This window comes from Heloderma suspectum, chromosome 2, assembly GCF_057233095.1.
Source record: "Heloderma suspectum isolate Gila_16-S chromosome 2, 16-S_ref, whole genome shotgun sequence".
Taxonomy (NCBI): Eukaryota; Metazoa; Chordata; class Lepidosauria; order Squamata; family Helodermatidae; genus Heloderma; species Heloderma suspectum.
This window is the reverse complement of record NC_139459.1, coordinates 401,028,924-401,048,898: the sequence shown is the minus strand read 5'-3', so window position 1 is coordinate 401,048,898 and position 19,975 is coordinate 401,028,924. Positions and strand designations below refer to the sequence as shown.

Sequence of the window (19,975 nt, the reverse complement as noted above, 5' to 3'; positions counted from 1 at the left end):
ATTACTGTTGCTTCTTGACCCTCATAAAGGTTTCTCAGGAGACAGGTAAGGTGGTCTGGTACCCCCATCTCTTTCAGAATTTGCTAGAGTTTGTTGTGACCCACACAATCAAAGGCTTTAGCGTAGTCAATGAAGCAGAAATAGACGTTTTTCTGGAATTCTCTTGCTTTCTCCATGATGCAGCGAATGTTGGCGATTTGATCTCTAGTTCCTCTGCCTCTTCGAAACCCAGCTTATACTTCTGGTAGTTTTCGGTTCACATACTGCTAAAGCCTAGCTTGTAGGATTCTGAGCATCACCTTGCTGGCATGAGAAATGAGCACAATTGTACAATAGTTTGAACACTCTTTGGCATTGCCCTTCTTTGGAATTGGAATGTAAACTGGCTAGGGATGTACGAAAATTCCGCCACGGATCTTGGGGAGGCCGAATGCCAGTGCATTCAGCTCCCCGAAATCGGTGGCGAAACGCCCCCCCCCCCGTGACGGGACTTACCTTTGGCGGATCTTCCTGGCGGCGGCGGCTCCGGCGGCGGCTCAGGCGGCAGTTTGGCAGCGGCGGCCAGTCTTCTGACCGGCCGCCGCCGCCATTTCCAGTTAAAAAACAACAACAAAAAAAACGTGATAGGCTACGTAAATGCTTAAAAAACCAAACAAACGTGCGTACGCAAATGGCGGCGGCCATGGCCGCCACCATTTGAGTACGCGCGTTTGTTTGTTTTTTAAATCAGCCTTGATAGGCTACGTAAAGATTTATGTAGCCTATCACGGCTGACTTCAGGGACGCAAACGGCGGTGGCTACGGCCGCCACCATTTGCGTCCCTGCTAGCCAGTGGCCAGATGTCCGGCTGCTGGCAGAGCCAGCTGGCAGAGCCGGCCGGCTGCTCTGCAGAATTGCTGCGGAGCACAGCCAGATGGCCAGGATTCCGGGGGGGGGGGAGGAACAGAGCGCCTCCCCCCCCGGCCAGGATTCCGGGAGGAGGGACGGAACGCCTCCCCTCCAGCATCAACATAATCAGCGGAAAGGTAAGTCACTTTCGTACATCTCTAAAACTGACCTTTTCCAGTCTTGTGGCCACTGTTGAATGTTCCAAATTTGTTGGCATATTGATTGCAGCACTTTAACAGCATCATCTTTTAGGATTTTAAATAGCTCAGTTGGAATAGCGTTGCCCTTAGTTTCGCCTTAGTCTACGTAATCTTTACGTAGACTACAGCGACCAAATAAGGAACGTGAATGGCGGCTCCCTATGGGGGCCGCCATTAGCCGTACGCGCTGTTTGTTTGTTTTTTTAAAGTCACCCATGATAGGCTATGTGACGATTTACGTAGCCTATCACGGCTGACTTTGCAAATCTAGCCATGATAGGCTACGTTAATCGTCACGTAGCCTATCACGGGGGCGTGTTTTTTTTTTTTTACTTTTATTGGAATGGCGGCGGCAGCAGCCGGTCGAAAGACCGGCTGCCGCCCCCGCCCCTGACGAAGACCCGACGAACCGTCGCCGGGACCCGCCGCCAGGAGGGACATTCGGGAAAGGTAAGTCCCGTCCCGGGGGGGTGTGGGGGGTGGAGGGGTGCGGAGAATTTCTCCCCGAAACTACTTCAGGGGGCCGAACACGTTGGCGCTCGGCCCCCCGAAGTTTCGGGGAGAAATTCTCCGCCATCCCTACTGTCCGCCATGACCTGTCTGTCTTGGGTGGCCCTGCACGGCATAGCTTATGGCTTCACTGAGTTATGCAAGCCCCTTTGCCACAACAAGGCAGTGATCCATGATGGGGAAAGGAAATGTTCCTCCTGTGCAAACATTGGGTCATTACTGACCTTTAGAGGGATGCCGCTCACACTGGCGTTTTCATTGCAGACTATAGCGGGGTGGTTTGCCATTGCCTTCCGCAGTCATGACTACCTTTCCCCCAGCAAGCTGGGTAATCATTTTACCAACCTTGGAAGGATGGAAGGCTGAGTTGACCTGAGCTGGCTACCTGGGACCCAGCTTCTGCTGGGATCCAACTTCCTTGCTCTTATGGTTGTGTTGTAACTATTCAAGCATTAAACCCATGACACTTTCCTTGTTGTGTTACCTATCCCATGCCTAGAAGCCAAACCCCACACTACCTGAAGGTATTTACAAGATACCCAGAGATTTTTTTATTCATTCATTCCTTCGTTCCTTCATTCATTTATTACATTTCTATATCAAAGCTCTCTGGATGGTTCACAACAATTACCGTTGCAAAATGCATCATGAAATGGAGCTGCCACAGCAGAAAAGGCCTTCTTCCTGGTAGCCACCACACTTCCCTTGGCAGGGTCTGCCAGAGAAGGACCCCTTAAGGTGACCTTAGGGCCTGGCCAGGTGCATATGGGAGGAGACGATCTTTCAGGTAAGCTGTCCACATGCTGTTTAGGGGTTTGAATGTGAATATCAGCACTTTGAATCAAGCCTGGAAATGGACTGGCACACAGTGCAGATGGAAAAGTTAAAATGGCTGTCTCTTGAAAAATAGCCAGGCAAGATCCCCTCCGGGCTTCTCCCGCCATGCTTTGGATAGAGGGTCTCTTCTGAGTTCGGAGGCAGCTGCCTATATAGTGAGGATTGCTCCCTTAATTAATGATGCATGGCTTTACTGTTTTTCCTTCTTCCTCCCTATCCTTTTTCCTCCTTGTTTCAGTCAATGGAAACACCCTGGCATGCTATAATCATGTCGGCTAGTCCCTGTTAACAGTCTTGCAACCCTGTTTTGGACCAGCTGAAGTTTCCAGACCATTTTCCAAGGCAGCCCTGTGTATAACGCCAATTGGTCCATACAGCCATGGAAATAAAGAATCCCACTGGGTGGTAGTGGAAAGGTCATAGGAAGGGGAAGGCAAACAGGAATGGGGCATTCTGTTTGGCCTGGCCTGGCCTCCCTGCTACACATAGATCAGGGCATACCTGGTCCGAAGACACTACCACCTTTGGAATGAATGTGGAACTCCGACAAAGAGGAAATCTGTCCATGCACATTGGGTGCTTTGTGACTGCAACAGATGGCTTGACTGGCTATTATGCCGAGTGCCGTCATGTTCTTCTCTTACAGCTGCCATTCCTTTCCTTTCCTTGAGTTGTGTATGCAAGAATTTCCCAGTGGATTCTGCTCAAGGATCAGATCTGCTTGTCTCCCACTCTGCCCTCCTTAATGACATCCAAAATGCACTATGTTTGGTGGCCATGTCACGTTGCCTCATAGTGCAGCAGTTTCCGGGGGCCCCGGCCTCCACACGGCAGCCTCAGGGTCTTGCACCTGCATTTGGTAGTCCAAATCTGCAGAGGACACAGGGACAGGTGTCTATGGAAGGGACCCTACAGTGGCTTTGGGGAGATAACATACTAATATGTGTGTGAGAAGCTGTGGAAGGTGACAGAATGGTGGTGATGTATTTATTCATTAGCCATGTTTTTCATCTCTTTCAAATAGCAAACACTGTCCAGGTGGATTGTTGTTTATTCGGTCAGTCGCTTCCGACTCTTCGTGAATTCATGGGCCAGCCCACGCCAGAGCTTCCTGTCAGCTGTCGCCACCCCCAGCTCCCCCAAGGTCGAGTGGTGGATTACAATCTAGGTGGATTACAATCAGCTACAAGAATAAAATACATTCTTTTGTGCCATTCCATAAGGCTGCACCAGAGGGAGAAATAGAATATAGGGCACTCCATTGACTCTGCTTAGAGACCAATTACCGCTCTAAGAGAGAGTCATTCTTAGAGTAGACCCATTGCAATCAATGTGACTTAATGTAGTCCAACTGTTTCCCAGCAGCAGGCAGGCCCTCAGGCTGAAGCAGAGCAGAGTCGAGGGGAGCAGGCATATTCCCCTGGCCATGCTGATGGACCCACTCCCTTTGGCTCCCCTTGTCTCTGAACTTTTTCTATCACAACAACTGATCAAGATCAGAAACCTGTAGCTGTAATGAATGATGCATGAGTTTGCTGTTTTTACTCCTTCCTCCACAGTTTCACATTTTGATTCCTTTTTTTGGATGCTAAACCTGAGAGAATAAAGCGTCTTGTTTATTTTGAGGATTTGTGTCCTGTCCTGGGAGCCTTACTGGCTGGAAAGCGGAACGAAAATACTCTCAATTAATACATAAATGCATAAATATTATGCATGGGATCTCAGATTGCGTGGCAGGGAGAGATCTGGGAGCATCCTTGCTAGTCAAAGTAGAGAGTACTAGGATAGAGGGATCAAAGGCCTGACTTCATAGAAGGCATCTTTCAATGTACTTAACCTGGATAGGGATGTTGACCTGGCATCCACCATCCTGTTGCTTCCCATTGGTCCTATGCCAATCCTCATCTATTCCGAAAGTGACACCTACTCTCCAAGAGGCTGCTTTACCCCAATGTAGTTCTCTGTGAATCTGTACTTTTTCCATATTCATTAGAGTGGGATCTCAGAGACATACTTTCTCTTCTCCTTCTGAGAACTGAGTCTCTGCTCAGCCCCCTGAGCACTACATTGCCTGAACCACCATTTTGGTACCTATGGTGATTCCTGGAAGCTAGAATGCCAGCTCTTAGAGGGTTATCCTGTAGATGTAAGATATCAATGACTACTAGTCTTGGTTGCTATGTGCCACCTCCAGTGTCAGAGGCAGTATGCACACCAGTTGCTGGGGAACATGGGTGTGAGGGCGCTGTTGCACTCATGACCTGCTTGTGGGTTCCTGTGGGCAGCTGGTTGGCCAGTGTGTGAACCAAATGCTCAACTAGATGGACCTTGTTCTGATCCAGCATGATACTTCCTATGTTCTTATACATACTCACAGCTAAGCTTACTTTCATGTATGTTGGTATGAGACGACAGTTGAAGAATCAAAAGTGAATGATACATATTAGAAATTTAAACCTGGAGAAAACCAGTTTCTTCCACATCCTGTTTAGTATCGTGCTATCATTTATTTATTATTATTTATTTATTTACAATATTTATATGCCGCTCCACATCAGAAGACTTTGGAGCAGTGAACAACACTGTGAAAGAATAAAACAGCAGGTCAAGAGAGTTAAAACATTTTTTAAAAAGACAAACCCCAATACAGTGGAATTTAACAACCCACAATATTCACAAATCATGTGACTATTAATATTACCTGATAAATTTACTTGGAAGTGTAAGATTCCAAACCACATTTGGAAGAGAAGCCATATTTGCTAGAACATCCTGTTCAATAAGATCAAGATTTTAACTTTGACAGACATTTGGATAGAGTTAGTTTATGTCTGTGAAGAAACAGAGAGTTTTCTCAGATTTTAAAGAAAAATGATATATTTCCCATTAGGTGAGCTATGGCTCCTTTGATCCAGTACTGAGGGACAAAACCCAGTTCCCTTCTTTCTACCAGATGGTCCCAAATGAGGATCCTCAGTATGTTGGGATTGTTCACCTACTCAGACATTTTGGATGGAACTGGATTGGCCTCCTTGTTTCTGATGATGAAAGTGGCAAAACCTTCCTTCAAACCTTGAGACCCAGGCTCTTGCGGAATAATATCTCATTGCTGGGACACAGGTGGTCAATATTTTTACCAGATGAAATACTTGGAGAAAAAATGAGATCAATTCATTCTATTCTCTCACTCAATGAAATCAGTGTGACACTTGCCTATGGAGACTGCCTGTCACTGGAGGGTTTACAATTAGTGTTGTACTCCAATGAATTTCGATTTATGAATGCCATACAAAGGGCGTGGATCACTACAGCTGAATGGGATTACACTACCTCACTGGATGCAGACAAATTCACCACAAAAACCTTCAATGGCACCTTGTCATTCACTCTCCATACAAATGTGGTTCCAGGATTTCAGGACTTTCTCCAGAGCATTCATCCATATCGGTCAAATATTCATTTCATTCATCCGTTCTGGTTCAGTGCATTTGAGTGTTCACTCCCACATATGGACTTTATGGAAAAAAGCAAGGAAATCTGCACTGGGGAGGAGAAGCTGGGAAGTCTTTCTGGATCCACCTTTGAAATGGGACTATCTGGGTAAAGCTATAGTGTCAACAATGCTGTCTATGCTGTTGCACATGCTCTGCATGCCATATATTTTTCTAGAGCCAAATATAAATCCAGAGCAGATGGAGTCCAATGGAACCTTCATAATGTTCAGCCATGGCAGGTAGTTGCTTTGTTGTTGTTCAGTCATTAAGTCATGTCCGACTCTTCATGACCCCATGGACCATAGCACGCCAGGCCTTCCTGTCCTCCGCTCTCTCCTGGAGCGTGCTCAAGTTCATATTCATTGCATCGGTGATGTTTTTGCAGCCACTCCTAAATCATAGAATATCATAAGATACCATGGAACCATTGAAAATGAAATATAGAAGAAAAACATGATCATAAATGTATCAACCACAGATGGGAGTAAAACCTGTTTGGGGACCCAACATCCAAACATTCAGCACAACTGAAAAGGAAGATTTCAGTCTCTTCCTAGAACAGTGACAGAATCTTTGATGGGAAGTTCATGTACCCTTTTTGTCTTACCCCCTTTCAAAGCCATGTAATCCAGAGGTTATCACTATTGAACTATACCTCATGTAAAACCGTACTTCCATTCATCCATCCCAAATCTCCTATCAAGCTATTTTATTGGGTGACTCTGAGTTTGGTTATTATTACAGAGGGAGACCTCTGCCTACACCCTTTTAGCATTCATAATTTGAGAAACCTCCATCATGGTCCATCTTGTTCACCTTGTTCTCATACTAAAAAGTCCCAATATATTCATGCTCACCTAAGAGGTGAGGTGTTACAAATTCTCAAACGTTTTGGTTGCCAGTGAAACAACAAAAACAAACCAACAAGAAAGATGATGGAAACTAGCTAGGCTGTGATGATCTTGAAACATGAGACAGCCATGTAATTTTCAGGGCATAACAGGAAGACGGAGTTGATGCTCATCACATCTGGGCAGACAATAATTTGTCTTAATTTAAAAGAAATGTCCTGGGAGGGAAACCAATATTCCCTGACACGGACACATTTCTCTCTAGTCCCCATGGGAGCGGACTGACTGTGATGGCTCCTTGGTTGAGGGGAAAACACTTGGCACATGTACAGATGCAGAAGCCCTCATTTCTTTCTCATTGCCTCATTTGTTCTGAGGCTGAGCCCTGGCATGGGAAGCGTGTAATGTGGCATTTCCTTAGTGCCCCTGCCCTTGGGAGAAGCAATAGCTCACCTGTGTCACATGCTGAAATTCCTGGACTACCCATTTCCAAGAGGTATCTCGGGCTGCAAACCAGATAGAAACCTCTGTACAATGCTCTGCAGAGTGGCTGCCAGCTACAGCAGAATTCCTGAGAGAGACAAACCCATGGTTTAACTCAATATATGGAGGCTTCATGGGCAGTGGAGGCTGGTGGCCCCAATATCAGTGCAGCAGTGAATCCACTCCAGCTTTCAGTCAGAACCAGTCAGAACTCTAAAGGAGCTGTCCAAGATGGTCAGCTATACATTGAACAGCTCCTTTAGAGTTCTGACTGGTTCTGACTGAAACCCGGAGAGGATTCAATGCCCCACTCAGATTGAAGCCATCAGACCCCTCTGTTCATTGCTACATAGTGAAGTCCTGGAAACACTTCATCACCACAATATTTATTTCATTTGTCATCTTCGCTCTCATTTCCTATGGAGCATTTTTTTTTTCCCTAGGGATGTACGAAAGTCACCTACCTGCTCACGGATTATGTTTATGGTGGGGGGGAGGCGTTCCATCCCTCTGCCCGGAATCCTCGACGAGGGGGGAGGTGCTCCGTTCCTCCCCCCCAGAATCCTCCATGGCTGGCTGTGCTCCACGGCAGCTCCGTGGAGCAGCCGGCCAGGCCCAGCCAGGCCAGAGCCGTCCACAGCTGGATTTCCGGCCGCGGAGGTCTCTGGGTAAAACAAAACCAAAAAAATGCGTACGCAAATGGCGGCGGCTATGGCCGCCGCCATTTGCGTTCCTTCTTTTTCACCGTCTGAATCTACGTAAATATTTACGTAGACTACGACAGCGAAAATAAAGGGGAATGCAAATAGTGTACGGGTGCTATTTGCATCCCTTTTGATTCCCCGTTTTAGCCTACATAAAGGTTTACGTAGACTAAAACGGGGAATCAAAAAGGGACGCAAATAGTGCCCCCTACGCTATTTGCATTCCCCTTTATTTTCGCCGTCATAGTCTATGTAAATATTTACGTAGACTAAGATGGGCAAAAATAAGGAATGCAAATGGCACCGGCCGTAGCCGCCGCCATTTGCGTATGCGGTTGTGTGGTTTTTTTAACCCACCCATCCGTGATAGGCTACGTAAAGATTTACGTAGCCTACCACGTCATGTTTTTCTTTTTAAAAACCTAGCCATGATAGGCTACGTAAATCTTTACGTAGCCTATTATGTCTTTTTTTTTTTTTTTTACAAGAGTGGAAATGGCGGCGGCGGCGGCAGCCGGTCGGAAGACCAGCCGCCGCAGCCGCCGCCGCCGCTGCCGCCACACCTGCCGCCGCCCGGAAGATCCGCCCTAGGTGAGTCTCGTCCTGGGGGGGATCCGCGGGGGGGTGGGGGGGCAGGCCGTTCCGCCACAGATTTCGGCGGGCCGAATGCACTGGCATTTGGCCTCACCGAGATCCGTGGCGGAATTCTCTGCCATCCCTATTTTGAACATTTGGAAAATATAGGGAAATTCATGTTTGGTTGTAGCAGTACTTGGGGAAACAGATATTTTAAGTCTAAGCATGCTTCCAGGTGGAGTGCTCCTATCACTGCCAGTTAAGGACACTATGGAACAGTTTCCATGTTCCCTGCCTTAACAGGGAGAAAGATGGTAAGAAACAAGATGGGAAAAGCGGTGGGAAGCCATGGGGTGATGGTGGGGTGTGCAAATGGAGGGCAACTGCGTCTGCACCCCCTATAACATCCTGTGAATGATTCAGCATGATTGTATGAGCAAAGCTTCCTTGAGAAGTACCTCAAAATTGACAAGTTGGCAACTTCCAAGGAAATAGCCTTAACCATTTCCCAAGAGGCTGACCAGGGTGGCACCAGTAAGGAGGAAGGGTGGTGGAAAGTTTTGTAATGAAGAAACAAACAGTGCCATGTAAACCCTTTTCTCTGCCAATCCAGTTTCACTCTTTCCTGAGAAGAATCTGCTTTAATAATAGTGCTAGGGAAGAAGTAGGTGTTGATGCTAATGGGGACCTTGCCAGAGGATATGATCTCATAAACTTGGTTTTTTTCCCAATGAATCCTTCCAGAGAATCCAAGTTGGGAGGATGGAGCCCGAGGCTAATTCAGCTAATGGGTTCACCATTAATTGAAGCTCCATTGTATGGAATCTCAAGTTTAATCAGGTGGGAATGAACATTTCCATTTGCATCACCATCTTCATCTGTATCATCAGCATTTTTTTTTTAAAGCACATTGCAGGTACTGCAATCCAGGGTTGTTGATAATTGATCAGAATATGGTAGACGTGCCCTATGTTTATTCATTGTTTATTTAATGGATTAAACATGGCATAACCACATTTCTCTAGACATTGCACAAATTATAAGCAACCAAAATTAGGAATCATTTCCCAATGTAAATGGGCAATAACATAACACTAATAAATACACCAACACATCATAACATGTAATATGAACACAGAAACTGAAATGACTGTCAGGTGTAAAAGAGAAACCCCATCATAGGGACTACAGCGAAAGAATTTACAGAGCACCGGAGTGATGTGATCAGCCCGGAGTGATGTGATCAGGCCGGCGGCTGCCTTTTATCAGGTGAGCCGCCACATTCTGTACCAGCTGCATCTTCCAAACCATCTTCAAGGGTAACCCCACGTAGAGCACATTGCAGTAGTCTAGATGAGAGGAGACCAGGGCATGTACTACTGATGGGAGCAGATGGTCAGGAAGGAAGGGGTGCAGCCGCCGTATCAGATGGAGTTGGTACAAGGCTGTCTGGCTCACAGCTGACATCTGAGCCTCCATAGACAACTGGGAATCCAAAATGACCCCCAGGCTGTGGACCTGGTCTTTCAAGGGTAGCCGTACCCCATTCAACACCAGGTCAACATCCCCCAACCTCCTCTTGTCTCCCACCAAAAGTACCTCGATCTTGTCAGGGTTCAGTTTCACTTATCCTTCCCCATCCAGCCACTCACCGTCTCCAGACATTTGGACAGGGATTCTATGGCCAACCTTGGTGAAGATTTGAACGAGATGTAGAGCTGCGTGTCATCCACATATTGATGACACCGCACCCCAAACCTCCTGATGATAGCCCCCAGCAGCTTCATGGATATGTTAAATAGCATCAGGGATAGGATGGAACCCTGTGGCACCCCACACGTGAGTGGCCACAGGTCTGAACCCTCCTGTCCCAGTGCTACCCTCTGATACCTGCCAGAGAGGAAGGACCGGAACTACTGTAATATGGTGTCTCCAATGCCCAACCTCTCCAGGCGGTCCAGGAGAACCCTGTGTTCAATGGTATCAAAAGATACTGAGAGGTCGAGGAGAACAAGGAAAGAGCATTCACCCCTATCCAAAGCCCTCCTCATATCATCGACCAAAGCAACCAAGGCCGTTTCTGTCCCATGGCCAGGCCTGAAGCCTAGTTGAAATGGATCTAGATAATCAGCCTCTTCCAAGTGTGCCTTCAACTGCATCGCCACCACCCACTCAATGATCTTGCCCCAAAATGGCAGATTTGAGACCAGGCAAAAGTTGTTCAAAACTTGGGGATCCAAGAGCGGTCTTATCACTCCCTCCTTGAGGGCTGATGGCATCACTCCCTCCTCAAGGGAGGCATTCACCACCACCCTGATCCCCTCACCCAATCTCTCTCTGCAGCTCATAATGAGCCAAGATGGGCAAGGATCAAGTAAGCAGGTGGTCGGCTTTACAGGTGAAAGCACTTTGTCCACTTTATCAGAAGGAATAAGCTGGAACCGATCCCACAAAACCAGTTTGCCACAGGCCACCTCTCGCTCGCTAACTGTATCCATGGTAAATGCAATAACACTCCTAATCCGATCAATTTTATCAGCAAAGTGCCTTGGCAAAGCCTTGCAGGAGGCCTTAGAAGGTTCCAGCGGTTCCGGAGCAACTGGACCGACCAGGCTCCGGACCATTTGGAACAGCCTCCTGGGACAGCACTCTCTGGATGTGATAGAGGCAGCATAGTATTCCTTTTTTGCTGCCTTCATTGCCACGTGATAGGCTAAAGATCATCTTTGGAGTGAGACTTCTGCCACCGGTGCTCTAGGTGTCTCACCTCCTGTTTCAGGGCTCATAACTGCGGATAAAACCATGGTGCAGTTTGAACCCTGTTCAGGGGGAGAGGGTGTTTCAGAGCCACCTGATCTAATGCCCCAGTGATTGCAGCATTCCAGCCACCCACCAGGGCCTCAACTGAGTGGCAATTGTGTGCTCCAGAGAAACCCCAAGAGCATTCAGGAATCCATTCGGATCCATAAGGCGCCTGAGGCAGACCATTTTAATAGGTCCTCCATCCATGCGGAGGGGTTGTGGAACTGAGAAGTCCAACATCACCAGATAGTGATCTGACCATGCCAAGGGGGTGGTGGTGGTGGATATACCCCCAACTTCCAGATCACTCCTCACTTCTCCAGAAACAAATACAAAGTCTAGTGCATGGCCGGCTATATGGGTGTTCCCAGTTGGTATGGGGTGCAGCTAGGGATGTACAAAAGTCCCTTACCTGAACCGAAACTTGATTCATGGTGGGGGGGAGGTGCCCCGTCCCTCACCCCAAATATTCTGGCCAGAGGGGAGGTGCCCCATCCCTCCCCCCCCGAAATTCTGGCCAGCGGGGAGGTGCTCCATCCCTCCCGCCGCGAATCCTGGCCAGCCGGGACGCAAATGGCGGCAGCCGTAGCCGCTGCCGTTTGCGTCCCTGCAGTCAGCTGTGATAGGCTACGTAAATGTTTATGTAGCCTATCATGGCTGAGTGAAAAACATAAAAAACAAAACCGCGTGTACGCAAATGGCGGTGCCCATGGGCGCCGCCATTTGCATACGTGCATTTTGTTTTTTTTTCACTCAGCCGTGATAGGCTACATAAACATTTACGTAGCCTGTCACAGTGTTTTTTAAAAATCTAGCCGTGATAGGCTACGTAAATCTTTACGTAGCCTATCACATTTTTTTTTTTTAACTTGGAAATGGCGGTGGCGACCGCCGGTCGGAAGACCGGCCGCTGCCGCCACCGGTGAACCGCCACCGGAGCTGCCGCCGCCAGGGATTCGCACAAGGTAAGTCCCGTCCCGGGGGGGGCAGGGGGGACAGACTGTTTCGCCACCAATTTTGGGGGGCCAAATGCGCTGGCATTCGGCCTCCCTGAGATTCGTGGTGAAATTCTCTGACATCCCTAGGTGCAGCTCCCAGGAAGCCATGGTTTCCATGAAGTCCCAAGGTGCCCCCGTGAGGATGGCCTCCGAATGTACATTGAAGTCCCCCAACACCAGTAAGTTAGGGGACTGCACACTCACATCAGAGACCACCTCAAGCACCTCTGCCAGGGAGTCATTTGTGCAGTGGGGTGGACAGTACATGAGCAGAATCCCCAGACTGCCCTTCAGTCCCAACCTCCAGTACATGTTCTCAGCAACCTAGGTCTCCTGGAGAGGGAGTCTGGTGAAGACCAAGATAACAGCCGCTCCCCCTCCTCGATCCCCAGCCCTTGGCTGCTGTGCATATGAAAATCCAGCCGGGCACATGGCCACCAGAATTGGAGCAGTGGCCTCTGCCAGCCAGGTCTCTGTAATACATGCCAGGTCCGCACCCTCATCCAAGATCATGTCATGGATGAGGGATGTTTTCTGGGTAACAGACCTGCCATTGCAGAGTGGCAAACGAAGGCCAGAATATGGAGTCACGCCTCCCCCAGCCATCCTTTGGCTCTGGGCAGGCCCGGAACAGGGGACAAATATTACACATCTCTCCTGTGTACCCCTTACCTGGCATGGCCTGCCCCTAGTGTTCCGCCAGTGCCTGCCCCCCAACACTTCCCCACTGCTTCCGTCAGGTGGACACATGCTCCCTTACTTCCACCTATCAGGCAGGCTACCCACCCCTAAAAACACAACAACCCCCCCAACCCCAACCCCCACCAACAGTTGCATAGACTCATTTCATGTTGATTAAGCGTCTCTGAGAATCTGCTTCTGTGGCCTTCTCTGTACCTGAAGACCAAGCTGCCTATTGTCCTGCAGCAGTGAAGGGATTATCAGCCTGAGAGCTGGCTAGCAGAGAGGATGCTGGGATAGAGAGAGAAAGCCAGTGACCCCAGTGTACAAGGGTTAACAGTGTGCCCCCCATTGGGCTGCACCACCACTGCAGGGGTGAAGACCCCCTATAACCTGCATTCCTTGCCACTTTCCCTGTCTTTCCCAGCTCTCCCAATCTTGTGCCACCCGCAGAAGCTGCCAGCAGCATAGAGTATTGCCGGGGCAGGACCCGTTGTAGCAGCTAGGAGGCTTCAGCGATGGGTTGGTACACTGTAGCTGAAAATGCATCCCCAGCCTCTTAACATGGACAACGAGCGTAGCTAGTGACGGAGCTGCCTGAAATTAACTCCTGCACTCCCATCGGCAGGTAGGAATGGGGTGGAGGCTGGGGGGTGGGGGCAGGGGTGGGGCTTGTCTTGCTGTGCTGCTGCATTCCAATGGGGGCCAAACTGTTGACTTGCTGTTGTGCTGGGCACTGGCTTTCCTCTCTCGAGCTGGTATGACATCCCAGCTTCTGCTGACAGTGGCACAGGGTAGGGGAGTGGGTGGAACAAATGGGGATATGGTGGAGGCTATGGGTGCCAGGCTGTCTGCTGTTTTCCCTCCAGCATGAGGGGGCAACTCTGACTTGCCATGCATAATATCTCACAGGTCCAAGCCCTCAGGCTGTTGACTGATAGGTCTCAGAGCCCCATGGTTCAGCAGTCACGTATGCATCCCATTGGGCTCCTTCCCCTTATCACTTGCCACACATGTGCTTGTCCCTTTGCCCAAGGTGCATTGTGGTTTGAAAGGGGGCTGGAGTTATGGCTGGAAAAATGATTCCCCAGCTTTTGTGTGTTCAGTCCAAACATAACTCATGAACCACCGTAGGTTTTGCCACTGATGACTACACAGAATGGGACCCTAGCAGTGGGGAACGGGATAGGGAGACTTTTTGCCCCCTCCCCCACTATGGTCCCAAGCTGGGTCAGGCCTCCCCATGACTCAAATTTACACTTCCAAATTGGGATCCATATGTAAGGTAAATTGGCACAAGTTCTGAAGTTCGACAGGACCAAATTAACACATGGCTGTCCTGAAAGCCATGAAATTCTGAGTTACACCAGTTGAAGGTGCCCCAGCATAGATGTTGAAGTCTCCAGTACAGTCATAGCATAGATGTTGTAGATCAACAGCAAAGATGTTGAAGTCTCCAGTACCTGTAGGGAGCCCCAGTTGGGATTGTTTGGAAATGTTTCCACCAGCCCTGCAGGAAGCCACATAGAGAGTTCATGATGTCACAGAGGAGATGTTCCTTCTCCTGATAGATATCAAAATCTAGGGATGTATGAAAGTCACTTACCTTTAATAAAATTCTGGCTGGGGGGGAGGCGCTCCGTTCCTCCCCCTCGAATCCTGGCCGGCCTGGCCACAAATGGCGGCAGCCGTAGCCGCCGCCATTTGCGTCCCTGCAGTCAACTGTGATAGGCTACATAAATCTTTACATAGCCTATCATGGCTGAGTAAAAAAAAAAAGCGCATACGCAAATGGCAGCCCCTGTGGGCGCCGCCATTTGCGTTCCTTATTTTGGCACGTCTAGGCTACGTAAACATTTACGTAGACTACGATGAAAATAAGGGGAACACAAATAGCGTAGCATTTACGCTATTTGCATTCCCCTTATTTTCGCCGTAGTCTATGTAAATGTTTACGTAGACTAGACGTGCCAAAATAAGGAACGCAAATGGCAGCGCCCATGGGCGCCGCCATTTGCGTATGCACCGTTGTTTTTTTTACTCAGCCGTGATAGGCTACGTAAACATTTACGTAGCCTATCATGGTATTTTTTAAAAATCTAGCCGTGATAGGGTACGTAAATCTTTACGTAGCTTATCACGTTTTGTTGTTGTTGTTGTTGTTTTACTGGAAATGGCGGCAGTGGCAGCCAGTCGGAAGACCGGCCACCGTTGAACTGCCGTTGAACCGCCGCCGAACCGCCGCCGGAGCCGCCGCCGCCAGGAGGATTCGCCCAAGGTATGTCCCATCCCAGGGGGGCGGGGGGGCAGACCATTTCGCCACCAATTTCGGGGGGCTGAATGTGCTGGCATTCGGCCTCCCCGAGATTCGTAGTGAAATTCTCTGACATCCCTATCAACATCATCAGTGCCCCAGGGTTTTTTTCCCCAAAGATAGCCTTTGGCATAAACACCAGAATCCAGAGCCACATGAGGTGACGTCTTTCAACTGAGCCCGAAAGGACTGGTGCATAAATGCCTCCGGAGAGCTTGGGAGGAGGGTGAGGGTGGGTGAGGAGGACTGTGCTGGTGTGAGGTTTCCTTCCTCTCATCCCCTTCAGAAGTGAAGCCGTGTCTGGCTGGGCTCCATCTGCACAGCCACTAAAGCCCTGGTCTTGCAAAGGGGTTTTTGCTTCTTATTAGCTGAGGGGAAGAATGTGGAAGCGGTACTAGGGGCGCCAAGAATGATCCTGCTCCTGCTGATGCTGCTTCTGCTCCCCCAGGGAAGCTGTGGGGTGATGAAGGCCAAATGCCCCTTGGCTCTGAGAAGGGGGAGAGTGGACCAGTTCAGTTACGACAGGGCAGGAGACCTCCTCATCAGTGGGGTCCTCCCTGCAACCAGTTCGACTTTTATACATGGAAGATTTTTCGATGAGCCTCCGGCTAGCAGTCTTCTTTCCAGGCAAGTCACAGCGTGGTGACAGGATTGACTTTTTCTGCTGATTTCATGAATTCCAATGATCCCATATTTACCAGGGACTTTCCCCAGGACCTGGGGCCTGTCCCAGGTGAAGAAATTGCCCTATGCTGCCTTTGGGGGAAGACTCTGGGGGACGCATCAACAGTAAGATGCCATCCAGCGTGCGGGCTGCTTCTTCATGCGCTGCAGCTGTCCACGTTCCCTATGAAATGTATTGTTTTGCAGGACAATTGGCGCTTTGTGTCATAATTCTAATGTACAGAACAAGCACCCTGTTTTCGTGTAAGACCTGTGAAGAGATGCAGGTGCCCTGTGGCTAAGACAGTTCTTCTTTGTTTCCCAAGTCCAAAAGTCCAGACTTCTGCCTGGCCTCCTTACCCCCCGCCCCTCATCCCAGCTTTATACATGCTTTTTATGGCTGTGCATGTTGCTGAATTTCTTTGAGTAGCTGGAACCAGTTCTGTAGGAAAGTCAGGCTGGATTGACTGAAATTCAAAAGTGGATCAGGTCTCCCTAAGTTTCCAGAGGCGAGCATGGTAACACTTTGGTTTACTCATCATCCTATGCTGCCACCCAGGGAGCTTCGGCTTTGTTGTTCAGTCGTTCAGTCGTGTCCGACTCTTCGTGACCCCATGGACCACAGCACGCCAGGCCTTCCTGTCCTGCGCTCTGTCCCGGAATGTGCTCAAGTTCATATTCATTGCATCGGTGATGCTGTCTAGCCATCTCATCCTCTGCCTTCCCCTTCTCCTTTTGCTTTCGATCTTTCCCAGAATCAGGGTCTTTTCCAGTGACTTTTCTCTTCGCATTAGGTGGCCAAAATATTTGAGCTTCAGCTTCAGTATCTGTCCTTCCAATGAGCAGTCAGGGTTGATTTTCTTTAGGATTGACTGACTTGACCTCCTTGCAGTCCAGGGGACTCGTAAGACTCTTCTCCAGCACCACAGTTCAAAAGCATCAATTCTTCGGCGCTCAGCCTTCCTTATAGTCCAGCTCTCACAGCCATACATTGCTACTGGGAAAACCATAGCTTTGATTAGATGGACCTTTATCGGCAAGGTGATGTCTCTGCTTCTTACTATGCTGTCTAGGTGTGCCATAGCTTTCCTCCCAAGGAGCAAGTGTCTTGTAATTTCATGGCTACAGTCACCGTCTGCGGTGATCTTGGAGCCCAAGAAAGTAAAATCTGTCACTGCTTCCATTTCTTCCCCTTTTATATGCCAGGAAGTGATGGGGCCAGATGCCATGATCTTAGTTTTTTTAATGTTGAGTTTCAAACCAGCTTTTGCACTCTCCTCTTTCACCCTCAACAAGAGGCTCTTGAGATCCTCTTCGCTTTCTGCCATTAGGGTGGTATCATCTGCATATCGGAGGTTGTTGATAATTCTCCCAGCAATCTTAATTCCGACCTGTGATTCATCCAACCCAGCATTTCTCATGATGTACTCTACATATAAGTTAAATAAGCAGGGTGACAATATGCAGCCTTGTCGTACTCCTTTCCCATTTTTGAACCACTCGGTTGTTCCATGTCTGGTTCTTACTGTTGCTTCTTGACCCTCGTACAGGTTTCTCAGGAGACAGGTAAGGTGGTCTGGTACTCCCATCACTTTAAGAATTTGCCACAGTTTGTTGTGATCCACACAATCAAAGGCTTTAGTGTAGTCAATGAAGCAGAAATAGATGTTTTTCTGGAATTCTCTTGCTTTCTCCATGATGCAGCAAATGTTGGCGATTTGATCTCTAGTTCCTCTGCCTCTTCGAAACTCAGCTTGTACTTCTGATAGTTCTCGGTTCGCATACTGCTGAAGCCTAGCTTGTAGGATTTTGAGCATCACCTTGCTGGCATGTGAAATGAGCGCAATTGTGCGGTAGTTTGAACACTCCTTGGCGTTGCCCTTCTTTGGAATTGGAATGTAAACTGACCTTTTCCAGTCTTGCGGCCATTGTTGAGTGTTCCAAATTTGTTGGCATATTGAATGCAGCAGTTTAACAGCATCATCTTTTAGGAATTTAAATAGCTCAGATGGAATACTGTCATCTCCGCTAGCTTTGTTGTTACTCATGCTTACTAAGGCCCACTTGACTTCACTCTCGAGGATGTCCGGCTCAAGTTCAGTGACTGCACTATCATGGCTATCAAGGACATTAAGATCTTTCCTGTATAGTTCTTCTGTGTATTCTTTCCACCTCTTCTTAATCTCATCTGTTTCTGTGAGGTCCCTGCCTTCTTTGTCCTTTATCATGCCCATCTTTGCACAAAATGTTCCCTTGAGATCTCCAGTTTTCTTGAAGAGATCTCTAGCCTTTCCCATTCTGTTGTTTTCCTCGATTTCCTTGCATTGTGCATTTAAGAAGGCCTTCTTGTCTCTCCTTGCTATTCTCTGAAATTCTGCATTCAGTTGGATATATCTTCCCCTTTCTCCCTTGCTTTTTGCTTCCCTTCTTTCCTCAGCTACTTGTAAAGCCTCATAGAATCATAGAATAGTAGGGCTGGAAGGGGCCCACAAGGCCATCGAGTCCAACCCCCTGCTCAAGGCAGGAATCCAAGTCAGAGCATCCCTGACAAATGGCTGTCCAGCCTCATCTTAAAGGCCTCCAGTGTGGGAGAGCCCACCACCTCCCCAGGTAATTGGTTCCATTGTTGTATTGCTCTTACAGTCAGGAAGTTTTTCCTGATGTTCAGCCGGAATCTGGCTTCCTGTAACTTGAGCCCATTATTCCGTGTCCTGCACTCTGGGATGATCAAGAAGAGATCCTGGCCTTCTTCTCTGTGACAACCTTTCAAGTACGTGAAGATTGCTATCATATCTCCCCTCAGTCTTCTCTTCTCAAGGCTAAACATGCCCAGTTCTTTCAGTCTCTCTTCATAGGGCTTTGTTTCCAGTCCCCTGATCATCTTTGTTGCCCTCCTCTGAACCCTCTCCAGTTTGTCTGCATCCTTCTTCAAGTGTGGTGCCCAGAACTGGACACAGTACTCCAGATGAGGCCTAACCAGTGCTGAGTAGAGTGGAACTAGTACTTCCCGGAATTTGGAAGCGATGCTTCTATGAATGCAGCCCAAAAGAGCATTTGCCTTTTTTGCAGCCACATCACATTGTTGTCTCATATTCAGCTTGTGATCGACAACAATTCCAAGATCCTTCTTGCTTCTAGTGTGGTTGAGCCACGTATCCCCCATCTTGTAACTGTGCATTTGGTTTCTTTTTCCTAGGTACAGAACTTGGCATTTGTCCCTATTAAATGTCATTCTGTTGTTTTCTGCCCAGCGCTCCAGTCTATCCAGATCACTTTGAATTTTGTTTCTGTCTTCCAAAGTATTAGCTATCCCGCCCAATTTTGTGTCATCTGCAAATTTGATCAGCATTCCCTGCACCTCCTCCTCCAAGTCATTAATACAAATGTTGAAGAGCACTGGGCCCAGGACTGAGCCCTGCGGTACCCCACTCGTTACCTCTCCCCAGCTTGAGAAGGTTCCATTGATAAGCACTCTTTGAGTCCGATTCTGTAGCCAACTGTGGATCCACCGGATCATTGTTTCATCTAGCCCACTTTGAGCTAGTTTGCTCATCAGGATATCATGGGGCACTTTGTCGAAAGCTTTGCTGAAGTCGAGGTATATGATGTCTACAGCATTCCCACGGTCTACAAGGGAGGTTACTTGATCCAAAAATGAGACAGCCACTTGGCTTTCTTGCATTTCTTTTTCTTTGGGATGGATTTCGTTGCTACCTCCTGAACAATGTTACGGACCTCCGTCCATAGTTCCCCAGGCACTCTGTCTATCAGGTCTAATCCCTTCAATCTATTCGTCACCTCCACTGTATATTCGTAAGGGATATGCTTTAGGTCATACCTGAATGGTTTAGTGGCTTTCCCTACGTTCTTCAATTTCAGCCGAAATTTTGCAAGAAGCAGCTCATGATCTGAGCCACAGTCAGCTCCAGGTCTTGTTTTTACTGACTGTATGGAGCTTCTCCATCTTTGGCTG

General features: G+C 48.4%; 1 long non-coding RNA gene across 1 annotated transcript; it reads left to right on the top strand.

Moving 5' to 3' along the window:
- The first annotated feature begins 1,419 nt into the window (after positions 1-1,419).
- On the top strand, positions 1,420-4,063 carry LOC146356640 (uncharacterized). Its single transcript, XR_014787466.1, has 3 exons — positions 1,420-1,539; positions 2,205-2,386; positions 3,461-4,063. It is a non-coding gene; the product is annotated as an uncharacterized LOC146356640 (long non-coding RNA).
- Positions 4,064-19,975: the final 15,912 nt, after the last annotated feature.